The 14883-nt window shown below is 36.9% G+C and overlaps 1 pseudogene; it reads left to right on the top strand.

Moving 5' to 3' along the window:
- The first annotated feature begins 3992 nt into the window (after positions 1 to 3992).
- Positions 3993 to 5234, top strand: LOC143440374 (COP9 signalosome complex subunit 2 pseudogene; annotated as a pseudogene).
- The last annotated feature ends 9649 nt before the right edge of the window (positions 5235 to 14883 follow it).

Below are 14883 nucleotides of genomic sequence, written 5' to 3'. Positions count from 1 at the left end.
TCCTTCTTGTCCTTGTCCTCCTCGTCCTCCTCCTTCTTCCTCCTCGTCTCTCTATGTTTGTTTTGAGAGACAGTCTCATGGAGCCAAGGCTGGCTTCCAACTTGATATGTAGCTGAGGATGGCCTGTATTCCTGAAATCACAGGCCTGTGACACCAGGCCTAACATTTCATTTACTTGTATCGTTCAGCTTCTTTTGTAGTTTACCAGAGAAGGCCATGGGCTGAATTAGCAACTTAGTTTGTTAGGTAACCAAAAGAGGATTCATATTTTTATGTTCAATGAAAAATGAAACATTATTATTAAAGATCCTACAGTTTCCTCATTCTAATCAAAGTCGTGTGTGTGTGTGTGTGTGTGTGTGTGTGTGTTGTAGTAGTAATTATTAAATCTCTCAGTGGGGGTTTCTACCCTTCCTTTGATCACTCAGTTATCACATAAAAGACACACAACTTTTTTTATTCATTATAAGCCTTAATCAATAGTAAAGTTGATTATTCTATTCCGTTATGTCTACTTCTCTGCTAGTATCCCTAAGATATGACAAGCCATGTTCTGCCTGGGCTGCTCTTACTCCAATTAGCCAGCCCTCATGGCCATGTTTTCATGATTCACCTACCTACCCCATGTAGTCTTCTCTTCTCTTCATTTTTTCTCTTTTCTTCTCGTGGTCCTGCCTCAGACCCCAAGCCTGGAAACCAAAACCCTCACCTATTTCTCTTCAGCCCAGCTATTGGCTATTGGCATCTTTATTCAACCAATAATTTTAAATTAAAGAGCAAGGTATGTGCAGATTCTCTTGTACCTGTGGGCAACCAGACCTTTGGAGGGTAGTGTTTAGCATTATAATCCATAGCAAAACACCAAACCTCAACATGTATGTGGTGTGTGTGTATATGTGTATATATAAGCAATTGCATATTCATGTGTATGCAGATGTACATGTGCAGGTAGAGATCAGAGAATAACCTCAAAAATTATTCTTCATGTTCTGTCTCCCTTCATTTGAGACAAAGTATGCAGGCTAATTTTTGTAAACTTCACACCAACTAGAGTTATGTATGAGAAGGGAGTTTCCTTCATTTGATTAGTCATTAGATTAGTTTGTGGCCATGTCAGTGTGACACTGTCTTGATGGCTGATTGATGCTCATGTGTCCATCTCACTGTGGGCCGTCATACCCTTGGGTAATTAATACTAGGTTAACAAGAAATAAAGCTGAATAAGCTGTTGCAAACAAGTCCATACACACTGTTCCTCTCAGGTCTCTGCTTCATTTCCTTCCTCTGGGTTTCTGTCTTGAGTTTCTGCCCTGAATTCCCTCCATTTATCACACAGACGAACACTTTTCCTCTCTAAGATGTTTTGGTCACTGCTTTACCATAGCAACAGAGATGTAAACCAGAATACAAAGTCTCTCCATGGACTGGAATTTGCCCAACAGGCTACTGTGGTTGGCTCATGAAACCTAGAGATCAGTCTCTGTCTGTTTCCTGATCTCTGGGTTTACATACATAGTATAATCTACTCAACTTTCTCAAGTGTACTAGGGAACAAACTTAGGTTCTCATGCATGCAAAGCAAGCATTTTACTGGCTGAACCATCTTCCTGCTCTTTAATCAAAGTATTAAGGAATTCAACACATAATTATAAAAATTACTAGTATTTTGTTAGAGGAGACTTTTATATTTGATCTAAGGCATTTGTTCACTTACATTTAAGAAGAAAAGCACTAGTGAGTAAGAGCCAAGATATTTAATATCTGCTTTAATAATTTAGAATATGTGACTCTTCAAATAAACAATAATAGAATAATCCCAAGCTTTGTGTATCTAAATTGGATGAACAAATATTGAAAATTCTGAGTTTACTATTCTCCCAAAGTTTGTTCCTTTACTAACATTACATGTAATACTTAAAAGCTTGGCAACAATCTCATTAGCTCTGTTTAAGTTGAAATCCATGGCTGGTAGTACAATGTCACAAGAGAAAGTTATTTCATCAAAGCTTATACAATCTTCTGAACTTGAAAAATCAGGGAATACATTGGAGAAATTCTTAAGTAACTTTAATGAATTCATTTGACACTCAGAAGCCAAAATGACCATAGGATTCTGAACACTAATAAAGTTCATAATTTGCAGTGTAGAATATTATCAGACTATTAAGATTTCTTTAGACTGATTATAATTTTTATATACGCATGGTTTAGAGGAAGGGAAATAGTATGACTTGGAAAGTAACACATGTGAGAAAGATCATCATAAAAATTATTTGTTTCTACTTTGTTAATAATTAGAAGAAAATTCAACCAAAAATGTAAATATCTTGATCTTGAGCAACAAAATAGAAGTCAAAGAAACAGAATAAAAGAGACTAAAACATTTAAAATATAATTAATGATTATAAAATCACAATTAGAAATCTTAAGAGTCAATGAGACAGTTCAACAGATAGGGGTGCTGGCCATGCAGGCCTTGGGTCATAAATTCAATCCCTAGAATTCATGTCAAAAGGAAGGAGAAAACTGAATTCATAAAGTTGACCCATAGCTTTTATTCACAGCTTATACATACATCGTGCATATATACATAACAATAGCAATAATGATGATGATGATGATGATGTAAAATTCTCTTAAAATTTTATGTGTAGATTGGTTTAAGCTTATGTTAATTCAAGTAAAATTCATTCAATAATAACTTTACAGACTTTATAGGCTTCTGTTCTACGTTTTTTTATATTAAACTATTACATTTGTTAACCTTATCTTGCTGGTATCTATGTTCTCATTTTTATTAGGAGGAAAGAGGCTCAAATAGACTCATACAAGTTCAATGGAAAATGATGAAATGGGGCAGAAGTGAAATGCGTGTGGACCTCTGACCCACTGTCTAGCTTTGGGCTCCCCATTCCATCTGGAGGAGCCTTGTAGAAACCCAAGAAAGTCATGCTAACCTATGGAGGCCTGTGGGGGTCCAAAACTAACCAGCTTGAAACCCTGCCCTACCAATCCCTTCCAAGTCAGACCCACCTGGGGCACAGATGGCAGAGGTGAGTTGGCAGGTTTTTTTTTTAACTCTATTGATTGGCTCTGGGTTCATCCTCTGGTTCCAAGGAGCTTTGTGGAATACCAAGAGCATTCTGTTTACCCATGGAGGCCTGCAGGAGCCCAAGAACCACAGGTTTGGAACATCAGCCCTTCAATCCCTTGACAGTGGGGTGTATGTGAGGCACAGCCAACAGAGTCAGGTACCCTAACCTCTGTTGTCTGGACCATAGTTTCTCCTGACTTCCCGAGAAGACCTGGTGCCGTCAGGATCATCGAGCCAACCAGGAAAAACCAGATGCCTAAAGATGCCTTAAAAACACAATAAATGAGAACCAGAGCACAACTACCTTGCTATAGCAATCCCTGGATATCCTAACAAAACCGAAGTACAAGAAGATGACTTTTAATCCAATCTTATAAAGACGATAGAGGCCTTTAAAGAGGAAATAAATAAATCCTTAAAGAAATTTGGGGAAATGCATTTAAACAGGTAGAAACATTAAAAGAGAAAGCTAATAAATATAAAGAAATACAGGAAAATACAATCAAATGGGTGAAAATATGTATACAACTGTCCCATACATGAAACTAGAAATAGGAGCAATAAAAAGAACACAAACTGAGGCAATCCTGGAGACTGAAAACCTAGAAAATAGAACAGGATCTGCAGACATAAGCATTACCAACAGAATATAAGAGATGAAAGAGAGAGAATTTCAGGTATAGAAAATATAATAGAAGAAATCAATTCACTCCCCCCTCCGGCCAAGATGTCTGACATGGAGGATGATTTCATGTGTGATGAGGAGGAGGACTACGACCTGGAGTACTCTGAAGACAGTAACTCTGAGCCCAATGTGGATTTGGAAAATCAGCACTATAATTCCAAAGCACTGAAAGAAGATGACTAAGCAGCTTCCAAAAGGTCTTGGAGCTCAAAGATGGATTTACTGCAGGAATTTTATGAAACAACCCTGGAAGCTTTGAAAGATGCTAAAAATGATAAACTGTGGTTTAAGACAAACATAAAGCTTGGAAAATTATATTTAGAACGAGAAGAATATGGAAAGCTTCAAAAAATTTTACGCCAGTTACATCAGTCTTGTCAGACTGATGATGGAGAAGATGACCTGGAAAAAGGTACCCAGTTATTAGAAATCTATGCTTTGGAAATTCAGATGTACACAGCACAGAAGAATAACAAGAAGCTTAAAGCACTCTATGAGTAATCACTTCACATCAAGTCTGCCATCCCTCACCCACTGATCATGGTTGTCATCTGAGAATGTGGTGGTAAGATGCACTTGAGAGAAGGTGAATTGGAAAAGGCACATACTGATTTTTTTGAAGCTTTCAAGAATTATGATGAATCAGGAAGCCCAAGATGAACCACTTGTTTAAAATATTTGGTCTTAGCAAATATGCTAATGAAATCATGAATAAATCCATTTGACTCACAAGAGGCCAAGCCATATAAAAATGATCCAGAAACTCTAGCAGTGACAAATTTAGTAAGTGCCTATCAGAATAATGACATCACTGAATTTGAAAAGATTCTGAAAACAAATCACAGCAACATCATGGATGATCCATTCATAAGAGAACACATTGAAGAGCTTTTATGAGACATCAGAACACAAGTCCTTATAAAGTTATTAAGCCTTACACAAGAATACATATTCCTTTTATTTCTAAGGAGCTAAACATAGATGTAGCTGATGTGGAAAGCTTGCTGGTGCAGTGCATACTGGATAACACAATTCATGGCTGAATTGATCAAGTCAACCAGCTCCTTGAACTGGATCATCAGAAGAGGGGTGGTGCCAGATATACTGCACTAGATAAATGGACCAGCCAACTAAATTCTCTGAACCAGGCTGTGGTCAGTAAACTGGCTTAACGGAGAACAAGCTTTGCAGACATGCTTCAGGCAACAGTGCAGAGATGTGATCCTTGAGGACTGGAAAGTCAAACTCCTGTGGGTTGGTGTGTCCTGAAAGTGATTGGAGTTATGGCAGAAGTGCTTTTTGGATCAACTGGTTTGTGTTTTGCTGCTGCATTTATCCCAAGAAAAACAGCTTTAATCTCCAGAAGAAAACCAAAACACCATGGGATTTATGCTGTGATAACATCTTGCCCTAAACATACAACATCATAGTAATTTGTCATGGGCAACATGACCAGAGAGATTTTTGTCATGATTTTAAATACACCAACATGGTACTGTTGGTTAAATTTAAACATGTTGTACCTGTAGAAATTCTCACAAATAACCTGCAATAACTTGAAATTCATACCCTTTTGAACATTTCCTTTTCTCATGTATAAATGAAAATGTTTGCTGCATTTTTCAGAATGTAAATTCTCCAAAACTGTGTCCATCTATTTCTGTACTTGCAGTTAGTAAAGGTTAGACGACCTGTACTCTCAGTGGCACACTCTCACCTTAGGGCTCAAGCAGTGAAATAAACAGTGCAGCTCAGAAATTGTAGCTTGGTTCTTGATGTGTTTTCATTACATTTGGGGTTGCTCTTTTGTTTTAAGTATCTTAAATTTTTCAGGTTATTTTGTCTTTAGTTAAGATTTGAAAGCCTGAGAGCAAATAGTTACAGCTAGTTATTTGCTTCCAGGTTTTTAAAATTAGTGTTTATTGATAAAGTAAGAATTACTTTCTATCAGAGCCGTTACATAGCGCTTGTTTTGACAGTGATATTTCAAAGGATTACAATTCTTAAAAAAAAAAAAGAATTATAATTTTCTTTTTAAAAGAGTACTATTAACTCTCAGAATGTCACTTTAAACAAATATGTCAGAACATAGACAGCGAAGTGAATGTTACCTGCATAGTGACCATGCTGAAAGGTTATTTTCTAATGCCAGCAACGAACCATTACCCAAAGCCTCTCGGGTTTGCTCTCTGAGAATTACAGTCAAAGTTAATTTAGGTGATGCGCTACTAACTTTATGTTTATACTTTACTTGAAAAGAGTATTAACAAGCTTGTCTGTCTTTACTCTAATTTGGACCCCAAATACCAGTTTCCAAAAAAAAAAACAAACCTAAATTTAGATATTGTAGAAAGTATGCATCTGGCTTTAAAAGCAATCCCAAAATAATTTTAAAGTATTTTGTGCAGTGGCAGTATAGTTAGGAATGAACTATGGCCTTCGATGGTGACAGAACTCAGCTCATTTGAGTGTATTGAGTTTTGGATGTATTTCTTTTTTTTTTTAAGTTCACATTATCATATAGTGTCAAAAGAAGGAACTAAGATTAACATAATTGTCCTTGGTTTTTCTATTGCTCATTATTATGTAAACAGTTGAGTGGCAATGAAGAAGGAAGACTCTGTGACTGCAGAGTGGCAACCAAGAATTTTAATCATTAAATCAGATATTATAAACAATAGAAAGAGCATGGACTTAAAACAAGGCATGCTTATTTGGTTTTGTCAAAATTTTATGAAAATATGTGATATACATTTATACTAAAACTATATAATCCTTAGATTTAGGAAAGCAGTCAGTTAATGTCTAGCAGAATAAAGCAGTATTAAATACAGATACACATTGAAAATTGTAGAAAACTGAAAGAAGATGAAAGACAAAATGTCAATGGTATGTCTTAAACTTAAAAAAAATGTCTTAAACTTAAAAAAAGTCTTAAACTTAAAAAAGTTTAAGATATTAAAAAAAGAAGAAATCATCAGTCAAAGAAAATGCAAAATCTAAAAAGTTCATGACACAAAACATCCAGGACACTTGGGGGACTATAAAAATACCAAACATAAGAATAATAGGAATAGAAGGAGAAGATTTCCAGATGAAAGGCTCAGGAAACAATTTCAACAAAATCATAGAAGAAAATTTCCTTAACCTAAAGGAAGATATGCTTACAAATGTATAAGAAGCCTACAGAACACCAAACAAATTGGACCAGAAAAGGGAATCCCCTCACCACATATTAATCAAAACAGTCAATGTTCAGAATAGAAAAACAATATTAAAAGCTACAAATGAAAAAGGGCAAGTAACATATAAAGTCAGACCTATCAGAATTATACACAATTTCTCAATTCAGACTCTAAAAGCTAGAAGGAAGGGCCTGGGCAGAGGCCTTGCAGATCCTAAGAGACCACAGGTAGCCAGCAAAATTTTCAATTACCATACATGAAGAAACCAAGATATTCCATGACCAAATTGAAACATTTTTTCCACTAGACCAGACCTAAAGAAGATACTAGATGGAAAACTACAAACCAATTGCAGATCACTACACACACACACACACACACACACACACACACACACACACACACACATACACACACACACACACACACACACACACCACACACACACACACACACACACACACACACAAAAGTAACAATTATTTGTCATTAATATATCTCAACATCAATGGACTTGAATCCCTAATAAAAAGACACAGGCTAACAGAATGGATGAGTAAACAAAAATCCATCATTCTGTTATATATAAGAAACACATCTCAGCAACTAAGACAAACATTATCTCAGAATAAAGCATTGGAAAAATGTTTTCTAAGCAAACAGACATAAGAAACAAGCTGGTGTGGTCATTCTAGTATGTAATAAAATAGACTTTGAAACAAAAGTAATCAAAAGAGATGGGGAAGGACACTTCCTACTCATCAAAGGAAAAATCCACTAAGAGGACATCTCAATTCTAAATATCTTTGCCCCAAATATAAGGATACCCACCTTTATTAAAAAAACATTACTAAAGTTTCAGTCACACATTGAACCCCAACATTAATAGTGGTAGACTTCAACACTCCACTCTGACCAATAGACAGGTAATTGAGACAGAAACTAAACAGAGAAATAATGAAACTAACGGAGGTTATAATTCCAACAAACTTAACAGATATCTATAGAACAATTCACCTAAACACAAAAGAAAATACCTTCTTACCACCTCACAGATCATTCTCCAAAACTGACCATATACTCTGTCACAAAGCGAGCCTCAACAGATACAAGATTGAAATAACCCCTAGCATCTTAAGAGATCATCATGACTTAATGTTGGACTGAAACAGCAATAGAAACAGCAGCAAATCTACATACCCATGGAAACTGAACGACTCTGTACTCAATGATCGTTGGATCAGAGAAGAAATAGAGAAAGAAATTAAAGACTTTCTAGAATTCAATGAAAATGAGGGCACAAAATGCCTGAAGTTATAGAACAGTATGAAAGTGGTGCTAAGAGGAAATTTCATAACATTAAGTGTTTTCATAAAGAAATTGGAGAGTTCTCATGCTAATGAATTAAAATTACACCTGAAAGCTCTAGAAAAAAAGAAGTAAACACACGCAAGAGGAGTAGACAGCATGAAATAATCAAACTCAGGCCTGAAATCAATCAATCAATCAATCAATCAGAAACAAAGAGGACAATAGAAGAATCAATAAAAACAGGAGCTAGTATTTTGAGAAAATCAGCAAGATAGACAAACCCTTAGCCAAACTAACTAAAAGAAATTGAAGAGAACTTAGGTAAACAGGTAGAAGCACTTAAAGAGAAAACACAAAAATCCCTTAAAGAATTATAAGAGAACAAACCAAACAGATGAAGGAATTGAACAAAAAAATCCAGGACATAAAAATGGAAGTAGAAACAATAAAGAAATCACAACAGGGGACTACACTCAAGATAGAAAATCTAGGAAAGAAATCAGGAGTCATAGATGCAAGCATTACCAACAGAATACAAGAGATAGAAGAGAGAATCTCAGGTGCAGAAGAAAATATTGATACAACTGTCAAGAAAACACAAAATGCAAAAAGTTCTAAACATAAAACATCCAGGAAATCCAGGACACAATGAGAAGAGCAAACCTAAGGATACTAGGTATAGATGAGAGTGAAGATTCCCAACTTAAAGGGCCAATAAATATCTTCAACAAAATTATAGTAGAAAATTTCCCTAACCTAAAGAATGAGATGCCCATAAACATACAAGAAGCCTTTAGAACACCAAATAAACTAGACCAGAAAAGAAATACCTCCCGTCACATAATAATCAAAACACCAAATGCACAAAACAAAGAAAGACTATTAAATGAAATAAGGGGGAAAGGCCAAGTAATATATAAAGGCAGACCTATCAGAATTACACCAGACTTCTCACCAGATACTATAAAAGTGAGAAAATCCTGGACAGATGTCATACAGGACCCTAAGTGAACACAAATGCCAGCCCAGGCTACTAAACCCAGCAAAACTCTCAATTACCAAAGATGGAGAAACCAAGATATTCCATGACAAAACCAGATTTACACAATATCTTTCCACAAACCCAGCACTACAAAGGATAATAACGGGAAAGCTCCAATACAAGGAGGAAAATTATACCTTAGAAATAGCAAGAAAGTAAGCTTCTTCCAACAAATCCAAAAGAAGATAGCCACACAAACAATGTCACCACTAATAACAAAAATAACAGGAAGCAACAGTCACTGTTCCTTAATGTCTCTTAACATCAGTGGACTCAATTCCCCAATTAAAAGACACAGGCTAAGAGACTGGATATGTAAACAGGACCCAGCATTTTGCTGCATACAGGAAACCCACCTTAGTGACCAAGACAGATACTACCTTAGAGTAAAAGGCTGGAAAACAAATTTTTAAGCAAATGGTCTTAAGAAACAAGCTAAAGTAGCCATTCTAAAACCTCCAGCCTGAGAACACAAAGGGAGGGAATCAAGGCTCCACTTGTATAGATTAGTTGAGGATGACCTTGTCAGGCATCAGTGTAAGTGGAGAACCTTGGTGCCTGAAAGTTTGGATTCCCTAGTGTTGGGAAATTCAAGAGCAGGGGGGCAGAAATGGGAGAATGGGAGGAGCACACCTTCATAGAAATAGGAGGAGGGGGATGAATAAAAGGTTTGGGGGGGAATGGGAGAGGGTATAACATTGAAAGGTAAATAAATAAAATATCAAATTTAAAAAAAACAGATAATGGGTCTGGCAATTGTAGTTGAGCAATTGAGAGTTTTGTCAACAATTTATTACAGGGATTTTGTATAATCCTCAAGGACAAGGTATTGTGGAAGAGGCCCATGGGACTTTAAAAAGATTGGTGAAACACACTGTTGCTGAGACAAAGAATGTTGCCGACCGACCTGTGAGCTTGCTGAGTGCCTTGACAAGGGTGACTGGGAAGCTGCATTGGACATATGTTTTTGACCCACCTTTGCTTGAATATACGCCAGATGGGACAAGCTGCCTTGCCTCAAGTCTTTAGACCTTGTGGGATAGAGAATCGAAAAGAGAAATTATGTCTCTTGTATTCTTCTCAAAGGTGCCCAGCTATTAGGACTCAGTCATGTACTGGTCTAGAAATAAATCTAATATGGAAAATAACATTCTACATTTGGAAGACTGGATCTGGAGTTTGTCAGAGACATATTTGACATATTTGACAGAAGCTATCTGTAGCTTTCTATAATGTTAGGATAGCAAGAGATAATGTTGGAACAGGATCTGGATTTCAAACAAGGATTAGTGAATGTTTTAAGACTCTTTTAATTGTCAAAATTAAATTGTCTAAAATTGGCTTTGTCTCTTCTACAGCATTTATTGTAAGTTGCATTGACTATATAGTTTCCAATTGTGTTAGTGTGTTGATACCTGGCATGTCGGTCTATCAACCAGCTTTTGTCTTACTGCCCTGAGTATTAGTAAACTTTGATTCACTGACAAAAAGCTTGAAAGTACTGAAGGAAGTGAGTTAGGCTTTAAGCAGAAGCAAGAGGGTAGCAGGCTTGATTATTGCTGGTATAACAGCTTTAATTTCATTAATTGCTAGCACCACTGCTTCTGCAATAGCATTGACACAAGGAGTTAAGACAACTATTTTTGTTAACCATCTAGCAAAAATGTTACTAATGTATTGAGCATACAAAAGGATTTATATAGGTATCTGGAACAATGAATGATGCTCTATAACCTATTCAAATTATCTGAAGGAGGTTCAGGATTCAAGAGTTATGAGTGTCAAGACAAGTGTCAAGACAAACATCATTGGAGTGGTGTTACTTTTGAAATTCACAATGATTGTAATTATAATTTAAAAAAAAAGTTTAAAGATACCTGTAGGATATTTGGAATAATCCTAACACCTCTCTGGGTGTGTTAACTTTGCATAATGAAATTATGAATTTAACCAGTGCTGCTCAGTTGACCTTTGATGCTACAGATAATGCTGATAAATTTACTCATGGCCTGAGCTCAGTATTTCCATTTTGAACAAACCTCAGGAATGGCATATATAACTTGATGATCAGGTTAGCCTTTCTTGTCCTAGGAATACTTTTATTCCTGCCCATCATGCTAAAGCTTATCTTGAACAACATCAGCATGTTAGCAGCCAAATTACATGGCTTAAGCCTAAAAATGGACCCCCAGGCAGAGTTATTAAATTAACAGGCTGCCAAGCCAAGGATAGGTAAGATTCTGCACAGAGCCTTACCAACCTAAGCCATAAGTACATTGCCTTTGATAATGCATATTCCATTACAGGTAAGAAAGGCATTTTTGTCAGAACTACCTAAGACAGGCTCAGTCTTGTTAACGAAATAAAAAATGGGGAAAGCCAGAGAGCCTTTGGGGCTGCTTGGCAAGAAGCCGACATGGGCCAAGGACAAAGAAAGAGGCTGCTTGGTGGGAATATGACATTAGCCAAGGACAAGGAAGTAGGTTTCAAGCAGGAATTTGACACTAGACTAGAACAAAGAAGTAATTTCAGGTAGGAGTCTAAATCATAGGCTACAACAAAGGAGTAATCTCAGGCAGAAATCTAAATATTAGGCCAAAACAAAAAAGCAATTTCAGATAGGAATCTAAATTTTAGGCTGGAACAAGGAAGTAGGCTTCACACAAGAAAATGACCTTGGGCTAGGATAAGGAAGTAGGCTCAGATACATTGGTCATCCTGATAAGCCTTTAGAAACAGTGATCACAGGAGTGTTTACATAATTGGGTTTGATGCCTTGCTTTTTCTTTGACTATTTGTACTTATTTTATTGCTTGTTCCTCGACTATTTGCATCTATTGCATTGCTAGACCCTCAACCTAGGACTGACCTTAATACATGTATGTAATCAGAATTGTATAAAAGCATAAAGGAAGAAGAAATATTTGGTAGAAGGTTCTAGGGAGGGGAAATGGGGACAGGGGATGACATCTGTATTGTAAGTAAATAAGTTATCCAATAAAAAAATGGAAAAAATGGGACAAGTCATTTACAATAGCAGTAAGATCTATTAACTACATAAGAACAATTGCACTATCTTTATAGAAAAATTGAAAACTATTCTTCAAATATGTATGATATCTAAATAAATATTCACAAAGCCACCATTTCCTATATATTTTGTGTCAAATGTTTCTTCCAGATTCCAGTTTCTAGGAGGCAAGAATGAAGATTCAGAAAAAAAGAAACAAGCAAACAAATCCAATGTTAAAAGGTGATTGATGAATTTTTTTAATGAAAGAATGTAAGTGGAGGTCCTAAAAAGAAGTAATGTGAGGGTAGAGTGGAGAGAGAAGACCACCCCCCACCATGAAGACCAAGACTTGAACACATTCATAGGACTTGAGAAAAAGCTATGGAAGTTTCTGGGGCAGAAATGTCATGACAGAAAAAGGAAAAGGGATGGGGCTATCTTTCATGCTGTCATTATAAAATATTACATGTAAAATAGGTGCTAGAGCAAAGTGAAGCCACAGAGCAAGGGCTGTCTCATCTAATTATGCTGCTGTATTTTATCAGTAAAATTATTGTCCCTTGCATACTTGACTATTTTTATATTTAAATACCTTACATTTAAGTTAAATCCATAGTGACAGACAGTTTAACTTTTGAGGAAGGAAAAGAATTTTTTTCTGTGTTGTGTGGAAACTATGAACTGGTAATCTAACTAACACCTATCCTCTGCTTTTCACAACCAGAACTCCTTTTCTGGAGTGGGGTAAGGCACTAGGATGGCAAAATGACACCATCCAGATGCTCAGTGGCTCATGATGAGCACAGGAACATATCTTGTTAATGAACCCTACTCTCTCTCTGTGGAAGTTCTCCCTAGAACAAATGAGTTTGTTTCTTTATTTTCCTCATTTCCTGTATGCATCATATCCTTGCTAGGACTTGTAGTGAAGAAATGAGGGGTGCCGTGGAGTGTCAGGAATGGAGCCATCCATCTTCTGACCACAAGAAAAGGATAATGAACATGATGAATGGCAGACTATTGTCATTGCTCTTGGTTGGCTCCAGAGACAGAAGGAAGCCCCTATTACTGAAAACAACATGCTCCACAAACACAGGGCCCAGAAGACCCTGAGATGGGACTGATCTGAAAGGCTATTTCCTGATGACTCCTTCCAAAGGAGGGAAGTAAACAACAGTCCTACACAGCTATAACATCAGTGAAGCACATCAATCAATGACCAGCATGACAGGATAACCTTAAGGGTACAGTAATGGCACACAAATCTTGGAGATGTGGTTTGCATGAGAATGCCCACCATAAGCTATTATATTAGAGTATGTGGTCCCCAGCTGGTGGAACAGGTTGAAAAGGATTAGGAGGTATGAACTTATTTGAGGAGACATGTCACTGGCATGGGCTTTGAGGTTTTAAAAGACCATACCATTCCTAGTTGTCTCGTTGACTCATGGTTGTGTCTCAAAATGTAACTTCTCAGTCATAGTTCCAGTGACATTACTGACTATCTGATGCCATGCTCCCCACCATGATAGTTATGAAGTCCCCCTCTGAAACTGTAAGCCCCCAATGAACTCTTTGTTCTGTAAGTTACCTTGGTCATGGTGTCTTATCATAACAACAGAGAAGTAACAGGCAGTGATAACGAACAGCCTTCTAATCAAACTTAAGACTCTGTTCACAAGAGGGACATCATGTCTGGAACTGGAAACTGAGCTAAATACCAAGGGTGGTGAAGACACCATATCATTTCACTACAAGACAAATCAATCTTGAACTGACTGGGAAACCTCTTTGCTGGTTACTTTTTATAACTCCATAAGGTGCTATGAAGGTTACTGAGGGTCAAGTAGAAACAGAGAGTGTACTTGAAGTACATCAAGGCTTATCTGGTGTTGGCTTTTCTTTTTTAATTTTATTTTTAAGATTACAATATAATTATAACATTTCTCCCTTATCTTTTCCCCCTCCAAGCCTTTTTCTTCCCTTCCCTTCCCTTCCCTTCCCTTCCCTTCCCTTCCCTTCCCTTCCCTTCCCTTCCCTTCCCTTCCCTTCCCTTCCCTTCCCTTCCCTTCCCTTCCCTTCCCTTCCCACTCTCCTTCAGATCCATGGTCTCTTTTTTCATTAATTGTTATTGCATGCATATATGTACACACACACACACACACACACACACACACACACACACACACACACACACACACACATCCCTAAGTATAACCTGCTCAATCTGTATAATGTTATTCGCATGTATAATTTTAGGGCTGATCACTTGGCAGTGAACAACTAATTGGTATGCTCTTCCTCGAGGAAGACCACCTTTCTGCTCTCAGTTTTCCTTGGTTGCCTATTGTTCTTTGTGTAAGGTGGTAGTCAGTTTTTATAGCATCTTTTTTCTTACACACTGGATTGTATCCTTCTATAATGAACATCTTTAAGGGAAAAGTGAAAAGAAAGAGAGTGATGAAGCTTTCTAGGTTTTACTGCCAGCTGCAAAAGTGGAGAGCTCTAGTTTCGAAGATCTGCCTAGGAGAAGAGCAGCTCTGGTTTCTCTGA

The sequence above is a fragment of the Arvicanthis niloticus genome, chromosome 29 (assembly GCF_011762505.2).
Source record: "Arvicanthis niloticus isolate mArvNil1 chromosome 29, mArvNil1.pat.X, whole genome shotgun sequence".
NCBI lineage: Eukaryota > Metazoa > Chordata > Mammalia > Rodentia > Muridae > Arvicanthis > Arvicanthis niloticus.
This window is presented reverse-complemented; position numbering and strand designations above follow the sequence as displayed.